General features: G+C 37.9%; 1 long non-coding RNA gene across 1 annotated transcript; it reads left to right on the top strand.

Moving 5' to 3' along the window:
- Positions 1–3,109: 3,109 nt before the first annotated feature.
- LOC129487401 (uncharacterized) lies at positions 3,110–11,050 on the top strand. Its single transcript, XR_008659311.2, has 5 exons — positions 3,110–3,183; positions 3,992–4,108; positions 5,151–5,304; positions 6,762–6,846; positions 10,916–11,050. It is a non-coding gene; the product is annotated as an uncharacterized lncRNA (long non-coding RNA).
- The last annotated feature ends 3,797 nt before the right edge of the window (positions 11,051–14,847 follow it).

The raw sequence follows: 14,847 nt of genomic DNA, 5'->3' as shown, positions 1-14,847 counted from the left end.
CAAAAGTCTAATCTGATGTTTTTATTTATATTTTTCAGTAGTAACTGAGCAGTAACTGAGCCATGGAGGGAGAAAATAACTTAATCGATACTTTCTAACTAGTTAATGACAGAATCAGGACTAAAAATCTACTTCCCTGGCATAGTGTGATAGAGAAAATTACAGAGTGGTGATATACAAAGACCATGTAAGCAGTAGTAGTTGTGGAATCTCCAATAAAAAATATGAGTGCAGCTCCACTCAAGGGAGAGTGCCCTGAAACTTTCAACGGGAACACTGACGATTCTTATGTAACAGGGTGGTATGAATATAAAGAGGAGAGTGGGTAGATGTTCCCTTACTTCACAAGAAGCTTCCTCTTCCCTGGGAACCTGTCAGGGGTCTGTCTAGGGCCTTATGGTAGAATTGGTGAGAGTAGTGGGACAGGAACCAAGAGCATCCTGTAGGAAGGACACTTTTCATTGATCCCTTAATTTGACAGAAGCTTAAGAAAAGAGAGAGTATCAAGGCCCCAGTTAGTTGCAGCCTCTGAGCCCCTGAGTCCCACCCAGGAAGCAGAGGAAACCATTATTTGTAAAGCAGTCTGCTCTATCCATTCCTGACTCACAGCAATTATTCTCTAAGCCACTCTAAAAAGGACAGCCTTTGGATTTAAAATAATAACAAAAAAAGACAAAGTCCAGTCAAAGCCAGGGAATAAGTTAACCAAAAATAAACTGGAAAAACATTTAATGGTTATATTAAGAGGCAGAAGTCCAAATGCACACAGCGGGGCCCCAGCTAAAGTTACAGATGGTTTTATTCAAAACATCAACCAAAAAAACTAACTCTTTAGGCCTACCACTAACAGGCAGACTCACTCCAGGGGCCTTGGGATTCTGTAATCAAACCTGACTAATTGTCACATCACTATAGTGTCAACAAAAGAGGGGAATTTATTAAGGCTTGGTTCAAAGATACTGACACCCACCTCTGACTTAAAATGAATTACAAGAGCTTGCTAATATTCTCAACTAACTACCAAATGATATTGCCTTACTATACTTACGATTCTTAAGTCTAGGTGTGATGTCCTATCTAGATAATGATAATCTAAACACAGTCAGCAATGTTAGTGCTTTAATATTACCATTCAAAATCACCTTACGTACATTCCTTCCAAAAATTAACAAAACATTTTAAGCGTTCAAAAAATGATATAACAGAAATCAACTTTACCTTTCATTGAGATTAAACAGATGCCAACATGTACTATTTGCAATAGATGTCTTTGCATTTTTAAAGAAATATTTTTAAAAATACGTTTTTTCCACCCTTTCCGCAAGTAAACATTATTTGGAAGTTAGTGTTTATCATTCCCACATTTACTTCATTAATACAAGTGTTATAACAATCAATTTTTGAATTTCTCATGATGGATATACACATTTCTATTTTGCATGTCATAGATACATGTTTTGAGATACATACAGATTCAAATTTTTCTCATATTCTGATGAATTATTTCACTATAATGTAGTCACTATTTTTGATAATACCTTTTATTATTTTCATCTTTGATAATTATTGTAATATTCTTGATTTATTCTTTTCCTGATTTTTCCTTTTACATAGAAAAGCTATTATAAAAGCCTCAGTGGGAAATATATATAATGGTTTTAGTAAGATGAAGTATATAGGGGTTATTTGTACTATATCAAAGGACCTTAAATCTGTAATATGAATTTCACTGGCTTCCAAGAATGACATTAGTCTAGAAGCTTGGCTGATGGTGTATTAGTAAGACTCAAACAATTACAGATAATGGTCATTAATTCCTGGAAGAGATGTGGCGTGATATCTCTTATGACTGCTATGTCTTAGCTCTGACAAGTTGCTTAACTCTGACAAGCAGTAGACATAATCAAGAAATATACTTAGTGCTTTCTCAACTTAAGAAAGCAGTAAGCATATTTCTCTACTCTAGCCTGGGATATTCTTGATTCTGTGTTTATTTTCCTAGTGTATTTATTTGCTTTTTTGTTAGACAGGATGGATGATCTCTTAGGGACCACTGTCACTGTAAAACAATTTACCGTGAGTGGGATTGCCATCTGGGAGAATAGTAACTATTACCAGCTACCATGAAGTACCTCCCAGACCCTGGATATATTCCCCGCTGGCTGTGTAAGTTCTGTGTTATTGGGCAAATAGAATGCAAACAGTATCCAGTAAGACATTGTAGCAGGGGTAAACACCCCCTACTCAGATATTACTATAATGACTAATACTCTCCATATGTGTTTTCTGACAACGAGTTAGGAGGTAACTTGAGCCTTGATGTGACAAGTGTCGTCCCCAGACTAACAGCATCAGCTTTGCAGCCCCAGCTCTACTAAATCGAAATCCGCATTTTAACAAGATCCCCACGTTATAGTTTGAGAATTGATGGCCTGGCGCGGTGGCTCATGCCTGTAATCCCAGTATTTTGGGAGGCCGAGGCGGGCAGATCATGAGGTCAGGAGTACATAGTGAAACCATGTCTCTATTAAAAATACAAAAAATTAGCCAGGCATGGTGGCAGGTGCCTATAATCCTAGCTACTTGGGAGGCTGAGGCAAGGAGAATCGCTTTAACCTGGGAGGTGGAGGTTGCAGTGAGCCGAGATCGTGTGACTGCAGTCCAGCCTGGGTGACAGTGAGAGACTGCTTCTCAAAAAAAAAAAAAAAAAAAAAGAGAGAATTGATGATCTAGAGGGAATACTTGTGACGTGTGGATGGAATATAGGATATGATAGAGGAGACACATTGGATAAGAGAAATAACGTGTCTAAAGACAGGGAAACATAAATAAGCATGAACTATTAGGAAAATTTTAGCTGGAAGTCTCTTTTTTCTTCACACATCCTAATAAGTGCCTGTGTGAGTGGTAGCAGTAGCAGCATTAACGATAGGAATAGTGGCAGCAGGAGTCATCATAGTAAGAGAAGCTAGAGACATGGGCAAGAATTCAGTTATGAAGACTTGAAGGTGATTGTCAAAGTTGTGATGGAATTCAAGGGGAGAATGATGTAATGGAATGTATTTGCAAAGATCACTGTAGCAGCAGAATTCTGATAAGATGGAGGTAAGAAAAGCCAGAGTGAAGCAGACCATTAGCAGATAATTGTCATAATCTTGATACTAAATGGAGACCAGAATTAAGGTAGTGACTGTGGAGATTTAAAGAAACGGTGATTATTTAGGAGAGAGAATTCACAGGCTGGGTGACCCATTGGAGGAAGGAGATGAGGAAGATGGAGTCATCAAGAATAACCCTAAGTTCTCACTAGCTGAGGTTGGGTCTCCCAGGGAGCAGACACAGCGGCAGAGATTTTTGTGCAGGGAGTTTACGGAGGAGAACTCAGGAATAACACCTGTAAGAGGGTGAGGGAAGAAGTGGAACTGGGCAAAGGGAGATGTGGAAGTGTGATGTAGTGGCAGTGGAGGCTACATGGAGCTCTGGAGTTGCAATGGCCCATCAGAGTGGCCCCAAGTAGAGACAATGAGGGTGAGCCTTTGTTCTCCATATTTAGTAATCACTGGATGTGGGCTACCCCAGGAAGGGGAAACAAGCTTGGGTAAAAGAGATTCCTTTAGCTGAGGGCACTTCCTGGGGAAGTACACATTAACGAGTTGTCAGCATTCCTGTAGCAACTAGGGAAATGCAGGCCTCAGTCTTAGGGGTGAGATTCAGCTAGCACAGCCCAGAACACACTGTTCTTGTCTTCCGTGTTCAGGCTGGTGATTTTAACATGCGTTAAAACAAAAGAGTTCAGAAGAAGAGACAGATGTGTTAATAAAGATGTGTTAATAAATGGACATGTTTGATTTGATCAACAGGTTAGAGTTGATAATAAGTTTATTAGATATAGGGGCCTTGAATTAACAGAGAGATCTGGGATTATAGATTTAGGAAGCTTCAGCCTGTAAATGGCAGTTGGAGCCATACTTATCACTGAAATTGCATACAGTTACAACACTGAATACAGAAACTTGAAGAACAACATCATTTCAGTCAGGAGTACCAAAAAGAGCTTTTAAGGAAACAGAAGCAGAAAATGGCATAGAAGCTGAAACTAAAATATTCAGTGAGTAATAGTCTCCTTTGCTTTGAAGGGCACCAGCAGTGTAAGGAAGGCTGTTTGTAAGGGATTTGGTATTGTGCCTGTCAGTGACTTCAGTGAGTGACAGCAGGGTCAGTGGAGTGACAGGTAGAGAGGACTTGTAGATATACCAGGTAGATTACTTGTTCAATAAATAAATTGCTTGTATTGATTGCTAAAACTAAGAAAGCAGTAATAATTGGGGAGCTAAGGAAGAGATCATTGGAGGAGAGGTGAATGTATCATTTAGGGTCCTGGCAGGGAGGAGATGGCATGCTCAAATTGAATAATTAGAGGCAAGTTCAGTAAAAGACAACTTTTAAAGGTATAAATTAGGTGAAAGGCAGGCCATGCAAGGACCCTGTATTAGTCCATTCTCACACTGCTATAAGGATATACCTGAGACTGGGTAATTTATAAAGGAAAGAGGTTTAATTGACTCAAAGTTCCACATGGCTAGGGAGGCCTCACAATCATGGTGGAAGGCAAATGAGAAGCAAAGACATGTCTTATATGGTAGCAGGCAAGAGAGTGTATACAGGCGAACTCCCCTTTATAAAGCCACCAGCTCTCATGAGACTTATTCACTATCATGAGAACAGCCCAGGAAAGACCCACCCCCATGATTCAGTTACCTCCCACAGGGTCTCTCCTAAGACAGGTGGGAATTATAGGAGCTACAATTCAAGGTGAGATTTGGGTGGAGACACAACCAAACCATATCAGACCCCAAGGCTGTCAACATTATGGTCATTAGAGAGAGAGAGAGAGAGAGAGAAAGAGAGACAGAGATACAGAAATGGAGGAAGGGGGAGGGAAAGAGGAGAAAGAGATAGAGATTTATTGATTTGTGTTAAGAAGGTGGCCTGACGTTAGCTATGACCCCTTTGGTTGAAAGATTTAGTCAATCTATATCCTCCAGGATTCTCCAGATGATCCTCCAGGAAGAGAAAACAGACATTAAATACCTGATCCCACACTCTTTCCTTCCTTTATTCTTTTTTTGGTATTCTCCATTCACATTAAGTTGAAGTCAGAAGGCAAAGGATCCTTTGACGTAGTCCATTCAGAGCAGAAGGAGAAGAATGCAGAGTGCATCTGCAGGGACACATAGAGGATGCAGCGCAATGGAGACACTGTTTAATGCCACAGGGGACCTGGGCTCTTTTCCTCTCTCCTATGTAAACAGAATTTCCTCCACTCAAGTAAAACTGATGGGATCGGTCAGCTTTCTAGACAACAGCAATAAATAATTTGCTCTGTGATGAATGACAAATATTCCTATGACTATGAAAACTATAAACCTACTTTCAATTTCTAATCTTAGAAAGATTCAGGGAAATGAACAATCTATGATAGAGTAAAATGCACCAGAGACTGTACATTCTTAATAATATGTCGATTATGATAGTAGATTATAGAAAAAAACACATAGTGTTAGAGTTTTACGTTTGCCAATTGCCTCTTTGTTTTGTGGTTTTTTTGTTTTTTGTTTTGTTTTGTTTGTTTTTGGTCTGAAGAAATGGAAAGCAGAGAAGCTTGGAGATTTACCAGGACTGAATTTCTTCACAGTCAACAATTGGCTCTTAAACTTGCAAAATATTTGGAGCATGTGTTTTTCTTTGCTTGTTAGTTTTCCCACACTACAGATTTTCTAGATTTTGCTAATCCAAGCGCCTGGCTCATTTTTCTCTCAGCATCCTTATGCATTTCCTCCACAGATCAAATTCCCTGCCTAAATTAGTACACATTTTTGTTCTTGAAGAAAGAACCGAATCAGAAAGAGAATCAAAATAGGCCAATATTGTCCTGGCATGAAGACAAGCAATTACTATATTCTTCATTGCAGTTTTTTCAGTTAAAGTCATCCCAGAGTCATATAAGAGATTTAATAAAAATCAGTTATCGTGAATTTGATTTTTAAATTCTTAAAGTTACTTATTTGTTGTCGTTTTAGTGACAGATGTATTTGGCTTGGAGCTATTTGGGGACAAACTGAAAAAAAAAAAGAAGAAGCAGGTGAATTCTTTCAAAAGAGGTTTACTGTTTTTTCCTCTTCCAGCCTTGGTTTACCTTGAGAAAAAAAGCCTAGGGTGTATATATAGAGAGGGAAGATGTGAAAGGGAGGTTTGGAGAGAGCCCTGGGAAGCCTACGGAGCCTTTAGTGGCCTTTAGCGCACCTAACACTGGAAGACAGAGCCCTTCCGGAGGCGCAGGGAAGGATTCTGGCCCCTAGGCTGATGAAAGAAGGGCAGAAGTGATCCCCAGAGGGATTTCACTTGGAAGTAGCCACTGACGCTGCTTCATCTGCCAATGGATTTTCTAAAGTTCCTAATTGCTCTTTGTGGTATAGTTTAGAACTATAAATGAATTTCTAGGAGTGTTGATTTCTGCCCTAATCTGCATATTTGTGAAAATTTTCTCTGGGCAGCCTTAGCCCTCAAAATAAACTTAACGTTGCTTTAATGAGGTGATATGGTTTGGCTCTGTGTCCCACTTGTGAAGGGACGGACATGGTAGGAAGTGATTGGATCATGGAGGTGGTTTCCTCCATGCTGTTCTCGTGATAGTGACTGAGTTCTCACGAGATCTAATGATTTAAAAGTAGCACCTCCTGCTTTGCTCTCTGTCTCTCCAGCTGCCTTGTGAAGAAGGTACTTGGTTCTCCTTTGCCTTCCGCAATGATTTTAAGCTGTGTGAGGCCTCCCCAGCCATGCAGAACTGTGAGTCAATTAAGCCTCTTTCCTCTTTAAATTACCCAGTCTTAGGCAGTTCTTCATAGCAGTGTGAAAGTGGAATAATACATGAGGTATCAATTGTAGGATATGTTTACACTTAGAAACTTCATTACTCACATCCACGGATGGATTGAGTCAATAGATAACATTTTAGGCAACTTGTTATTTAACAAATAAGATGGCCTTGATTTATCTTCTAATCAATAATTATGGAAAAAGAATTTGAAAACTTTTTTTTGGTGGAATAGGGAGTGAATTAGATGTAGATATTCATTGCTGGCAAGATTAAATGCAAACTCTGTTGCCAAAAGGTTCTACTCTGGACGTCTTAGATCTTTGTCTCAAACCAATATTTGTGCAATCATATCACACATCTAAGTGAGAAACTTACCTTTGTAATAGAACTGTCACTTTTTACAAGGAACTTTAAAACTATCTAAAATTTATAATTTACTCAGTCAGTTTTTAATGGTGCACAAACCATGTGCCAGAAGGGTTTTGGTTCCTGTTTATACAGAAGTGAACAAGCAAATTCCCTGTCTTCATGGAACTTGCCATTTACTGCTTGGTAGTACAGCCAGTGGGAAAAGACACCCTTTCAGATATACCTCAAGGATCTCCAAGGTAAATGGCACATAAGTATAGCTTAGTCCTTTATGGTATGAACAGCAAAAAAGCCTCCTTCTATAGAATCTGTGCTTTTTTATAGTTAGCGTTGGATGTAGGAAAAGTTTAGCTTTGTTGTTTTCACCTCTGTCTGATGAGTATCCCCACCTCACTCTCTTGGAAGCCTCTCCCTTCCAATCTGGAATCTATCCTGTATCACCATGTTAACTTAAGCATGACTGTTACTCATGGAAAACAGGTTAAAGGAGACACTTCTGGAGTTATTATATATTAAAAATAATGTCTCAAAACAGCAGTAAAAATTGTAAGTCTTTCAAAGTCACAAGACGTAAAGTAAGATGTCAATCTGACAGAGAGTTTGTGTTGATATTTTTGATATAAGGACTTGCCTTAGTTAATTCATCATTTAACCCTGCTTAGTTAAATATGAGCAGGGGTCTTCTCACAATGCTTATTTTGCTTTGATGTGACTGAGTCCAAACATCTATCAGCATTTTTTATTGGATCATTGGAAGATGCCTTTGGCACTTTTGGAAGGTTGATAGAAACTCCAGCCAGGTTAACACAAACAACAACAACGACAACAACAACAAAAAGAGCAAATAACGCTTCATTCTTATTAACAATGAACATGTTGTTAAAATGAGCGCCTTTATTTTTAAGACCCCAGTTCTATCAGCCTTTCTCAAGTTTATTCCTTAGAAACTTCCTTGAATACTAGGATTTAGTAAGGACTGTGGTTAAAAAAAAAAAAAAAAAAAAAAACCCAGGCAGGATGTCTCTGTGGCATTCCAAGTCAAGAGTATTTATCAACAGAAATTTCTATTTTTATAAATGTCTGAGATCATGTGAGTTTAAAAGAAAGAGTGTTCTATTTATTATAGTGAGGCCTTTTATGTTCTCCCATGACAAGATCAAGCACAAGACTAATAATTTATCTTTTCACTCTGTATTTACTTCGAGAACAGTAACTCTTCCAGCACTGATTTATGTATGTGCCAAAAATTATTTCTGCTAAATATTTCCATGTTATATATACAGAAGCCTCAATTTTTAGAGCACTGTAGTAATTTATTAAAATAAAGATATATTGGTACTTCTGTAATATAAAACTGCACTGATCTACATTAATTAACAAAAATCAGGCTGAATTGAAAATGTGTCAATTTCTGATGCTTGAAGAAAGCCAGTTTTATTACTTCCACATTCATATATATATATATATGAGTGTGATTGTTACTGATCAAAGTCCTTATATAATATATTTCATAAATAAGCAAAGATGAGCTACAGTTATATCTATCTATAACCTTATTATCAATCAAAGAAAGATTCTAAAATTATGTTTTATGAGCATTGCAAATCCTGCTGTGAAAATGTATGTTCTCTCTACCCAAAATTGTGTTTTGTCATAGTTATAGCTGTGTTAAGCTTGAGCATACTTTATCTGAGAATATCATGCATTCTGAAATGTGTAATCTTAATCAAGAATATTTTCCACAGGTGAAGTTATCAGTTTTCAAATGGCACTCATGTGAGCTTGCATGGCAATTTATACATACTTCACTGTGTAGAAGGAGACACAGCACAGGCTTGAAATAAAGTATCTTGACAGAATGTAGGATAATGCACTATTCTGATTGGATGTAAATTCTAGAAATGGCCTGAATCAGCATATTCACAGGCCATACTCCCCCCAATAAAGTTCATGGGGATACTGCTCGCTTTCTGTAGTTGCCTTTCAGTACTTTCTAAGGGCTGATTGCAATAATGGCCTTAATCGGTAACCTCTCCTTGTGTCCACACCCTTCGCTAGGTTACTTTGCAGTTCCTCCCACTAAAATGGCAGAAAATATTTTTTGAGCTTGTAACTCTGAGTTTGACGATGTGACTTGGCTTTTTCCAATAGAGTTAGATGGAGGTGGCAGCAGGTCTATTCTGAGCCGAGGGCTCTAGAGACCCAGGCTGTTCCACGTGCTTTTCTGCATTTCTGACATCGTCCTGGGGACATAGGTCTGAGTGACTCAGCCGAGTCCAGCCTGGAGGAGCAGATCAGCCAACCTACCCCTAGACAGGAAGGCAAACCCAGTCTTTATCTGCAGAGCTGCTTAGCAGACCGCAGTTGATTTCAGCCATGTGATCAACAAATGCTTATTTTTATATGCTGCTTAGATTTTTGTTGTTGTTGTTACCTAGAAAAAGCTAACTGATATAAACAGATAAGAAAACTCATCACATTGAAAGCAGGAAAGTTTGTGCGGTGGTTTCTCAGAACATAGGCCATCCACCTCCTGTTGTCAGAACAATTTTATTGTGTTTGTTAGAACGTAGAGAGCTAGGTCGTGTCTGAGACTCACTGAATCAAAATATTTGGGAAAAGGTTATCTGAAAACGGATATATGGGAGCAAATGTTTAATATTCCCGTAATTATTATATACCTTAAAATTCGAAGATTGATGGTCTATGGGCTCAATCTCCTAGGGGAGAAGATATTTCTTCTTCTCCCCTAGGTGGTGACAGCAGAAAATTTCCCAAGAGAAGTATCAATGGGACATGTTTGGACACTTCCTTAAGCTAGATTCCCACAAGTAGAGTAAGCATAAGACTCATAGAAAAAAACAACCATACACAAATTTTCGTGGTCTCTTCATGAATGTATCTATGTCTGTTCTGTAAGTAATGTGTTTGAAAGTCGTGATGTATCTTTGCACTATAGACAGATTTACTGTCGAGATTACACAAATAAAAAAGAATTAAGTCCTGGGATAAAGCTCTCAGTGATCTAAGTTTCTCAAACCCTTTATATAATAAGTAATTTTCAGTCTTTTTTCCCTCCACATACAAAAGATGCGGGGAGTTCTACATTGTATAATCATACATATAACTTCAAAAAAAGCAACTTTCCTTTTTTTCTGGTTTTGGAGTTTATAAAACTCATTTGAAATGGCTGGCACTAAATGTTCATATGGTGGATTTCGACACCATAAAAGTTGACATTTTTGTGACTGTGTGCTATATCATATCCCGGATTCAATTGCTAAATAACATACAATATTGCACTTTTACATCTTGAAATATCAGTAAAACTTTTCCATCCCATTAGTTTCATGATTAACAAATTTTGATGTGATTATTAAAATACAAATTTCAGTAAATGACCATTGTTTTAGCTGTTATATTAGTCAATGTTCTCCACAGAAACATAATCAAAAGGGGGAAGAGAGATTAATTTACTGTAAGAAATTGGTTCATGCAGTTGTGGAAGCTGAAAAGTCCCAGTATCTGTAGTCAGTGAGCTGGAGACCAAAGAAAGCTGATGGCGTAGGTTGCATTCCAAGACCTAGAAGAAGCCCAGTGTCTCAGCTTGAAGACAGTCAGGCAGAGAGAGCAAACTCTCCTTTAGTCAACCTTTCTAATTCTAATTAGGCTTTCAAAGAATTGAATGAAGCCCATCCGCACTGGGAAGGCAGTCTGCTTTGTTCAGCCTACTGATCCAACTGTCAATCTCATCCAGAAACACCTTCCCAGATGCACCAAGAATGTTTAAGCAAATATCTGGGCACCTCGTGGTCCAGTCAATTTGACATATAAAATTAACCATCCTATGGTTCAACATACATGTGCTTGTGATGTTTAACCTACAAATAAAGATTGCTAAGAGGTCAATATTTCTGAGATAGAAAATTGTTCTACATGTATAGTCTTATGGCCTTATGTTACAGTTTGGAAACCTGTTTTCCAAACCTGGCTGCCTGTAAAATAAGTTCTCAGGAGAAGTGAATGGAAAAACAGGCAGTGATGTTTCTTTCTTTTATTTCTATTTCTTAATTCCAAAGTGTTTTGTTTGTTATATAATAATAAGGTAAAGGTAAAAGATTAGTCAATATATAGAGGAAACACTGGGATCACAGAGAATGCTCTGAAATAATAACTGCGTAGTCATAGAATGTTTTAAAATGTAATATTAATTAATTATTTTTTGTAATCATAAATTTACTTTCCATAGTACCTGTAGGAAAATGTACTTTCCATGGTACTAATGCCTGATAGCTTACCAAGCCTAAACAAAAATAGATGTCTTAAATTAAGTGTTCTTAATTTTTTGGTGAGATATACATTTTGTAAACAAATGTAAAGATAAAACCTACCAGGTTAATCTTACTCTTCACTTGAAGGTAAATATTAAAACATTTTGATTATTTATTCATTTATTCATTTATCTTGCAAAGTTTTCCATCCTAGTACAGAGAGCATAACAATAATATTTGCAAAGATGACCAGGAGAAAAAAATTTAAGAGCCTGAGTACTTTTACTCTGTATTAGTTAAGGTGACACTAATTGTTAAGAAATTCAAAAATGTGGAATATTTCAAAGAGGAGAAAAATTTATTTATCTCACATATAAAGTCCCAAATGGTTGTTCCTAATCTGGATACCTCTCCTTCACCTGGGGATGTAGGAGTCCATGTTCCTTCCACGTTATGGTTGTACCTTATTAAACATGTTGCTTACAAGTTTCCTGCAATCATTTTGCAACAAGCTGGTAGAAGGTGACAATCCCATCAGTGAGAAGAGTTTATGGGCCAGTCTTGAAGGGTTAAGCAGTGCACATCACTTCTCATCACATTTTATTGCCAGAACTCAGTCACATGGCCACACCTAACTAGAAGGAACATTGAGAAATAGTTAAACTGTGTGTGCAAAAACATACAGGTGAAGAGTTATCCACATTGCTAATAGCTGGCTGGCTCTGAACGTTTATATGACAGATTTGGATGCCATAAAAGGTCACACTTTCAATCTAGTTTTGATTTATGGGATCCAGAGATCAGGCAGATGCTAGTTATGGGCTTATAATGGACCCATTTGATCACTTTGATAGTGCACAGTTTAATTGGTGGTGCACAGTAGCAGGGTCTGCAATCTTTTGTGTAAAGGGCCAGGTAGTAAATACTGTAGACGCTGCAGGTCATAGAGGCTTTGTCTCTACCACTCAACTCTACCATTGTAACACCAAAACAGGCAGTATGAATGGATTGGGCTATATTACACAAACACTATTTGCAAAAACAGGAGGTGAGCTGGATTTGTTCCATAAACTATAGTTTGTTGACTACTGCTGTAGTTGAAATATTCATTTATAGATTGCTTATGTTGTCTTTTTCTTACATGTACTATAGCTTTTTTTCCGTTGCTATTGTAATTAGTTGAACGTAGTTAAATTAGCACTCATCTTGACATACCCTTACTATGTATATTTTTTGAGAAGGGTGAAAACTGTATACAACTATTATGGCCATCTAGTTGCTGGCCCTTGAAACGTTGTTCCAATGTGAGTCTAGGGCTTGAGAGAAATGGCAGGAGTGTTTGAGAACTCAAAATGTGCTTTAATCACTATCTTTCTATTGTAAATGGGCAGAATCTCAATTTAAAAAATGGTATAAAGAAAAAAGAGCTTCTATTGGCTCGTATAACTGAAAAGACCAGAAATAGATTTTCAGGCAGAGCGAGATCCAGATGATTAAACAATATTTCTATAAATGTGTCTCTGTCTATCCGTCTGCTATCATTTTCTGAATGTGGTGTCTTAGGTTCAGGCTGAAATAACAGACTACCATAGTCTCACTGGCTTAAATGACAGAAACTTATGGCTGTGTGCGGTGGCTCACGCCTGTAATCCCAGCACTTTGGGAGGCTGAGGTGGGTGGATCATGAGGTCGGGAGGTTGAGACCATCCTGGCTAACACGGTGAAACCCTGTCTCTACTAAAACAATACACACACACACACACACACACACACACACACAAATTAGCTGGGCGTGGCGGCAGGTGCCTGTAGTCCCAGCTACTCGGGAGGCTGAGCCAGGAGAATGGCGTGAACCCTGGAGGCAGAGCTTGCAGTGAGCCGAGATTGCACCACTGCACTCCAGCCTGGGCAAAAGAGCGAGACTCTGTTTCAAAAAAAAAAAAAAACCGACAACAACAACAAAAAAACAAACAAAAACAAATGACAGAAACTTATTTCTCACAGTTCTGGAGGCTGGGGTGTCTGAGATCAAGATGACAGCGTGGCTTGCTTTTGGTGAGGGCCTTTTTCCTGGCTTATACATGGCTGTCTTCTCGCTGTGTCCTTACATGGCAGAGAGCACAGAGAGAGGAGGCAAGGTCTCTGATGTCTCTTCTAATAAGGGCACTAATCCCATCATGAGGGCTCCCTCCTCATGATCTCATAAACTGCCAAAGACCCCATCTCCAAATACCATCACACTGAGGATTAAGACTTCAGCCTATGTATTGTCCGGGGCCACAAGCATTCAGTTCATAGCATGTAGTCTTTCACTTTTAAGGTAACTATTTCCAAGTAATTTCAAAAATAATCTTCTATACTTCTGGGCTTATATCTTGTTCGATGAAGTAAGCTCAGTAAAAATGTAAGTCTTTTTTTCTCTGTTGTTTCAGTAAAAGTGGTGGTAGGGATAACATGCATTGTTCTAACTTAAATCAATGCCATTCTGTGTACCTGATGGCCAAAAGGAAGAGAAAAACTCCTTACTCTGGGAAGCATTACATTCCCATGTTTTGGAGAGATATGGAATGTGGAGTAAAGGTGAGGCAGATAAAGTTAGCCTAAGGAGAATCAAACTCTCATACCAGAAACTGAGGGAATGCATAGTGGCTGAACAAAAATTATCTACCATAATTTAATAAATTTATTTTTCAAAGTTTTCCAAATAGACTTTAGATGACTGTATTGCAAAATCATTATATGTGGATGCTTTGGTTGAGGGGCTAAGGAAAACCAGAAAAACATATTATTAAGGTGACTTCAATCTCTCTCTAGGGATACTTATCCTCACAAAATTTGATTCAATTAAAAACTGTCACAGTCCTCCTCTTCTTAGAACAAATTCTGTCCTATAAGATGCTGAATGTTGAGAATGGTCTAGTTGGAATATAAAATTATCCTGATAAAATAATTTGAATTTGTCACATAGATACAAAATATGAGAGTCTGTTCTGCCAAGATATTAATTTTAATGGACATAAAATAAAGATGTTTTTAATAATTAGATTTAAATTTGCTCCAGTGGTTATACATTCCAGATGTTTACATCTATGTCTTGCTTGTTAATAAATTCAGATTTAGAATTAACTGACCAATTTGTTATTTTTATTTTTTTCCATATTTACGGCTATGTGTGCCAAATTTGCCTCCCTAAAATACTATGTAATTCTTTTATTACACAAGTAAAGAACATCCACCAGATGGTACTAGTATACACGCATAAAGCCCAGATGTCAATATTTTTAAAACTTCATTTTTAATGAGTAGAGATGAAGGCAAACATGAATTACA

This window comes from Symphalangus syndactylus, chromosome 1 (genome assembly GCF_028878055.3).
Source record: "Symphalangus syndactylus isolate Jambi chromosome 1, NHGRI_mSymSyn1-v2.1_pri, whole genome shotgun sequence".
In the NCBI taxonomy this organism is placed as follows: domain Eukaryota; kingdom Metazoa; phylum Chordata; class Mammalia; order Primates; family Hylobatidae; genus Symphalangus; species Symphalangus syndactylus.
The sequence above is the reverse complement of the archived record's forward strand: the minus strand, read 5'-3'. Positions and strand labels throughout refer to the sequence as shown.